Source organism: Mytilus galloprovincialis, chromosome 12, assembly GCF_965363235.1.
Source record: "Mytilus galloprovincialis chromosome 12, xbMytGall1.hap1.1, whole genome shotgun sequence".
NCBI classification, from domain to species: domain Eukaryota; kingdom Metazoa; phylum Mollusca; class Bivalvia; order Mytilida; family Mytilidae; genus Mytilus; species Mytilus galloprovincialis.
Genome location: NC_134849.1, coordinates 21,350,395 through 21,357,268, shown reverse-complemented (window position 1 = coordinate 21,357,268; position 6,874 = coordinate 21,350,395). Strand labels below are relative to the sequence as shown.

The window sequence follows — 6,874 nt, the reverse complement described above, 5'->3', positions numbered from 1 at the left end:
TGAAAAATACATACGAAAAATTGTATCAATAATCAAATTTATTAAGACACTAATAATACAGAATCAAAATACAATAAACATATTAAATAAATATATTTTTGAACTGTTTATAGAAAATAGAATAGCTGTCAGAAATAAAAATGAAATAGATCCAACAAATTTAAAGTTTATAAAGAAGCTATCCCTGATAGATATCATTTCATTAATCCACATATATCTGAATTCAGTTTTTCTGTTTAACTCGCTAACTATCCGCAACAACTTCTCAATGATACATCCTTGCTTTATAACAAATTATCCGTCCATTTTAATCCTTATAATAGTAGAACATATTCATAGTCCTATTTTACATCATGTAAACAACATTTGGATATCACTTGTAATCCACACATTAGAAATATTTCAAATGCCCAATTTAATCCACAATATAAAAATCTTTTGTCAATCCATCGCAAGTCAAATACATGTATCACCATCTAACATGTTCCTCTGTAAAAAAATGCAAGTACTAATTCTGTATGTTCTGCAAACAATAACTACTCCAATTGTTTCCGTAAATACTGTAAACATGGTAAACGCCTACATCATGTACATAGTCCTACAATCTCATTATACTGTTAAAATAACAAACCTACAAATAAATAACAATGAAATTATTATACATGATACAAAAAGAATATATCTGGTTTTTTTTTATTATATATTTATAGTCTCAAATTATGGCAAAAAAGCAATACTTAAATCTAATGTATGGGGACAATTAAATGAAAATATGTGTTTAAATACGTGTATGAATGCTTATATATATTTGTGTTGTTATGTCTCATTTTCTTCCATGAACATTGTGAAGTATGTGCACATATTTTGTTTACCAGTACTGTATATATTTAAATCACAAATAAGCATGTACATGTACCAATGTTTTTATAGTATACTGTGTAACTTTAAAACCAAACATTTAATGAAAGTACTTTGTGAATATGATGTGAAACAAATATGTCTCCTTGTAAATGTAGTTTTGATATCAACTACACATATAAACTCTAAATTAAACAATGGGTGAAAATCTTCATATAATATCACTAAACTGTCAAGGTTTAGGCCAAAAAAACAAAAGAGAAAGATTACAACTATGGACAAAAAATCAAAAATGTAACATTCTTTTCATTCAAGAGTCACATTTTATAGAAAATATTGAACAAACAATAAATAAAGAGTTTGATGGCAAAATGTTTCATAGTTATGGTAACACACAATCAAGAGGTGTTTCAATCTTTGTCAAAAACAATTTAAAATGTAAAACAATAAACGAAATAAAAGATAATGAAGGTAGAATAATTTTGATAAACATAGAAATAAATGACAATATTTTTACTCTAATAAATGTTTATGCTCCAAATCTACACAAAAATAGAAACAAATTTTTCAAAAAGGTTCAAAATATAATTGAAAACAATCGTTTGGGTATCCTTATATTAGGAGGTGATATGAACGAAACTCTCTCAATTAATGATAGAAAAACTAATATCATCCCAAGAAACTACAAACCAGTAAATAGCTTAAAAAAACTAATAAAGAAAAATAATTTAACAGATATATGGAGAGAACTTAATCCAAATACTAGTCAATTCACATGGAGAAGGAAAAATGAAACAAACATAGCGAGCAGAATTGACTTCTTCTTGATTAGTCCTGATATAAGACCGCATGTTATAAAAGCAGATATTAGACCTGCAATGATCTCATACACTGATCACCAAGCCATTTCTTTACAAGTTAGACAAAATTCAGAAGAAAGAGGCAGGGGTTTCTTTAAAATTAACAATAGTATACTTAAAGAGCAAAAATATATTGACCTCATAAATGATTTAATCAAAAATTATAAAGTACAAATACTCACCAAAAATTTAAAAACACTCTGGGATATGTTTAAATCAGAGGTAAGAACCGCAACTCTTACTTACTGCAAACAAAGATCATCTGAAAATAAAAATGATATAAAAAATTTAGAAATAAAATTAAGAAAACTAAATGAGAAAACAAATGCAAGCCAAATTATAAAAAAAGAAATTAAAAACATTGAAAATGAACTTGAACACCTCTATTTAAATAAAGTTAAAGGTGCACAAATAAGATCTAGAGTACAATGGCTAGAAGAAGGAGAGAAAAATACTAAATATTTCCTTGGCCTTGAAAAATCAAGACAAACAAAAAAGAGCATTACAGCGCTAAAAAATAATCAAGGGAAAATAGTAACAGATTCTGCAGAAATCCTAAATATAGAAAGATCATACTATGAAAACTTATATAAAAGCACTTCTCCAAACTTAAATGATATAAAAAATTATATAAATGAAACCAACATTGATCACAAACTATCAGAAAAAGAAAGTGATTCCTTGGGGGGGGGGGGGGGGGGGGGGGGGGCCTTAACTATAGAAGAATGCACTAAAGCAATATTCAACATGAAATTAAATAAATCTCCAGGAATAGATGGGTTAAGCGTAGAATTTTATCGCACTTTTTGGAGTAATTTAAAAGAATTTACAGTTGAAGTTTTTAATAAATGCTATGATGAGGGAGAACTAACAACTATACAAAAGATAGGTATCATCTCTTTAATTTACAAAAAAAAAGACCCTTTGTCACTGGATAATTATAGACCAATTACGCTATTAAATGTAGACACTAAACTCATTGCATATACAATAGCCCAGCGCTTAAAACCAATACTGCTGAAAATAATTCATGGAGATCAAAATGGGTATATCAAAAATAGATATATTGGTTTTAATATACGCCAAATCCAAGACATTATAGACTATGCTGAAACTTTTAACATAGATGGTGCATTACTCTTTATTGATTTTTCAAAAGCTTTTGATTCGCTAGAATGGGACTTTATGTATGAAGCCCTTATAAAATTTGGTCTACCAAACTCTTTTATTAAATGGGTTAAAACATTATATAAGAATATTAAAGGCTGCATGCTAAATAATGGGTGGATTTCAGAAACTTACAATGTATCTCGCGGGATACGTCAAGGCTGTCCGTGCAGCTCTCTAATTTTCACAATAGCAGTAGAAATTCTTGCATGCAAAATAAGACAAGATACTGGTATTAAGGGATTTCAAATAAAATTAGATTCCAAAACACATAGTCTGAAAATCTCACAATTAGCCGATGACACAACTCTTTTTTTAAAATGCAAGCAAGAAATTAGCTATGCTCTGAATATTATTGAAATATTTGGAACGCTCTCAGGTCTTAAACTCAACCGATCAAAAACAGAAGGAATATGGCTAGGCAGACTTAAAAGCTGTAAAGATAAATATGAAAACATTAACTGGAATAAAGAACCTATTAAAAGCCTAGGTGTATACTTTAGAAATGAATGTGACAAATTAAATACTGAAAAAATTCTAAGAAAGTCTCAAGATACAATCAATAGCTGGAACAGAAGAAATCTCACAATGATAGGTAGAATAACAGTAATTAAATCTCTCATCTTACCAAATTTAACTTTCTTGGCATCAGTAACAACCATTTCCAAAGAATTTTTAAATGAATTTAAAAAAATGATTTACAACTTCATCTGGGGTAATAAAAAAGAAAAAGTTAAAAGAATCACCCTATGTAAAGATTACTTGGAAGGAGGCCTTAAAATGATCAACATTGATGATTTTTTATCAGCTATACAATTATCCTGGGTCAAACGTTTAACATCAACACAATTTGCAAACTGGAAAGTCATCCCCCTTTTCTTTTTCAATAAATTTGGAGAAAACTTTTCTTTATTTAACATGAATCCAGGTAGCATAAAAGCAATCCCAAAACTCAGTAAAACAATCCCTCTTTTCTATTTAGAAATAGTCAAAAGTTGGTTTAAGATGAAAAATATCTCTGAAATAAAAACCAACAGTACAAATTTTATTAATATAAGACAACAATACATATGGGGCAATACACATATAAAGTTTCAAAACAAATGTTTAATATTCTCACATTGGATAACCAATGGAATACTATTTATTAATGATATAATAGATGAAGCAGGAAATATATCACAAAAGGCAGTATTAGATAAATTGACCCTCAAATCCAACTGGATATCAGAACTATCTAGAATAAGAGCTGCAATACCAAAAAAATGGCAAATGATAATGAAATCAGATAACTCGCGCAATACTCAAGTTAAAACAGATAAAAGGCTATACTTAAAAACACAAAATAATACAAAATTGATCAGAATTGAAAACCTTCCATCAAAAGAAATTTATAAAAGTATTAGCTCATGTTATATACTGGAAAAAACACCAATTGGCTTTCTAAAATGGAAAACACAATTAAAATTAGATTCATCAAGCCATTTGTACAAAATGCTGAACTTTATATTCAATAGTTTACAAGTAAACAAACTAAAAATATTCAGATGGAAGTTACTTCATTATATACTTCCTTGTAAACAACTATTGTACACCTGGCATCTGAAAAATGATGACCAGTGCCATATTTGCAACCAATTAGAAAACTATGAACATTTTTTCATTTCATGCAAATACTTTAAAAACTTTTGGAAAAAGGTCAAAATACTCCTTGATAAAATAAAAATGGGAACACACATAATCACCTTCAAAAATCTAATACTAGGCTACAAAATATATGATAAAAATTATTATGACATTAATCTATTTCTCACTGTAATATTATTCTCTATTCATAAATCTACATATGCATCAGAGTATAAACAAAACAATGTTGATGTCTATAGAATATTTAAAACAGAATTTAAACAACATTATGAAAATATGAAACTTCTTGATAAAACAACAAGTAGATTTTTGAATGATGTTTATAAAAAAATATAATAACCATAATGTATTATTGCGCATGATCATTCTTCTGTATTACTATATATATTATGTAGAAAAACTCAAATGTAAACAAATGTATTATTTTAAGATGTTTAAATGTGACGCATGGTCAATGTTTACCTGTAGGACATGATTTTTGACCCCGTACTGTCTACTGTCTAATTACTGGAAAATATCATATATTTTAGGAAAAAAAAAAATCCTTCTTGATCAATTTATCATAAGTCAATGGGAATATAACAAAACTCACCTTTAGAAATACTCAATTTAGATCCTTTGTTCAAGAAATCATTCCACGTGTTATCCTTCAATCATTCGATCATCTCAATTTTCACGAGATTATGCCGATCAAGGTTAAGGGTCAATGATTAAATTATAACCAACATCGAATAATGAATAGTACAACTTCCGTATTTACGTTACATTATGATGACCTCCACATAACTAAGAACTTAGACAAATTGTTAAAATCAATGTATTGTATTTATGATAACTAATCATAATTAATATATATATATATACATATAAATACAAATTTACTGTATAATCTCCCTGGTTAAACAGTAACTAATTCACAGGGATACCCGGCTGAATGCTGTGAGTCGAGTAATTTGTTAAACAGCAAAGAAATGTGCAATAAAAGATTTATCGTTTAAAAAAAAAAAAATGACAAAAAATATAATCCCATAAAAGATGGCCAATATCTTCAATTTTGTTAGAATATTATTCATTAGCATTAAAACTTTGTTCTGTTGGTCAAAATTATGAATAGTTTAACACAAATTGGTTGTTAGACATATAAGTGAAGAAATTAAATTTTAATATTACAAAATGTGTGGTCGCGTCAATAAAAGGTGTCAGTATTTTAACTTTTGTAAGAGTATTATGTTTAGGAATAAAACTACTTTTCCTTTGGTACATAATGAGCGACATTTATACACAAAATGAGACTTGTTTAAAACTACGGTAAATTATATGTATAGAATACAAATTAATTAAAATTTCTAATACTTCTTTTTTATATTATCAAAGCTTGTAACATTGTATTGGCAGGATAAAATCTTGTTATATGTACCAGGATTATAATTTTATACACCAGACGCGAGTTTCGTCTACATAAGACTCATCAGTGACGCTCATATCAAAATAGTTATAATGCCAAACAGGTTAAAAGTTGAAGAGCATAGAGGATCCAAAATTCCCAAAAGTTGTACCAAATATGGCTACGGTAATCTATGCTTGTGATAAAAAAATCCTTAGTTTTTCGAAAAATTTATAGTTTTGTAAGAAATTCATAAAAATGACGGTCACAATATAATTGATATTCATGTCAACACCAAAGTGCTGCATACTGTGCTGGTGATACTCTCGGGGTCGAATATATGTGTCTTTATCTCAAATTGAGCACTGAACATAAAATAACATCCGTGATATTTGAAATGTGTTATTTTCAGTTGCAAAGAGAAAATTAAAATCCCCGAAATATCAAAAATATTACAAAACAAATGAGACATGTTCCCACTTTCTTATGTTTATTCAATCTAAAATAATTCCGTAATAGTGAACGTTACTTTCTATTTAAAGGTTAAACATATGGAATTGTAGAATTATGGATTGTAATCAAATAAATTTGAAAATAGAATTTTCTCTATTTTTTTTTTTTTTTTTATCTTGTTCTATTAATTTTTAAAGCACATGCTAATGTAAATAAACAAATTTTATATCGCATTTAATCGCTTCACTTGTTCAGGATAATTAGTTAAAAAAAATAAGGGACAATATGTATATATGTATGACTAACTTCAGTACACGAAGGTTCAAGTTAAATAATTACAACAGATGTTTTTCATTCTTCTACATGCATGAGTAAGCCATTCATATATGAATAAAATAGATACACTGTTTACTTCGTACTGTTGGCAGCTTTTCGGAATCCTCTGGTTTTATCCATTTCAATACCTTTAAAGAAATGCCGATTGACCCCTATTTTTCTGTTATAA

At 27.9% G+C, this 6,874-nt stretch overlaps 1 long non-coding RNA gene across 1 annotated transcript; it reads right to left on the bottom strand.

Moving 5' to 3' along the window:
- Positions 1-240: 240 nt before the first annotated feature.
- On the bottom strand, positions 241-5,182 carry LOC143054660 (uncharacterized). Its single transcript, XR_012971771.1, has 3 exons — positions 5,125-5,182; positions 1,901-1,980; positions 241-631 (listed from the first exon to the last, which is right to left on the bottom strand). It is a non-coding gene; the product is annotated as an uncharacterized LOC143054660 (long non-coding RNA).
- Positions 5,183-6,874: the final 1,692 nt, after the last annotated feature.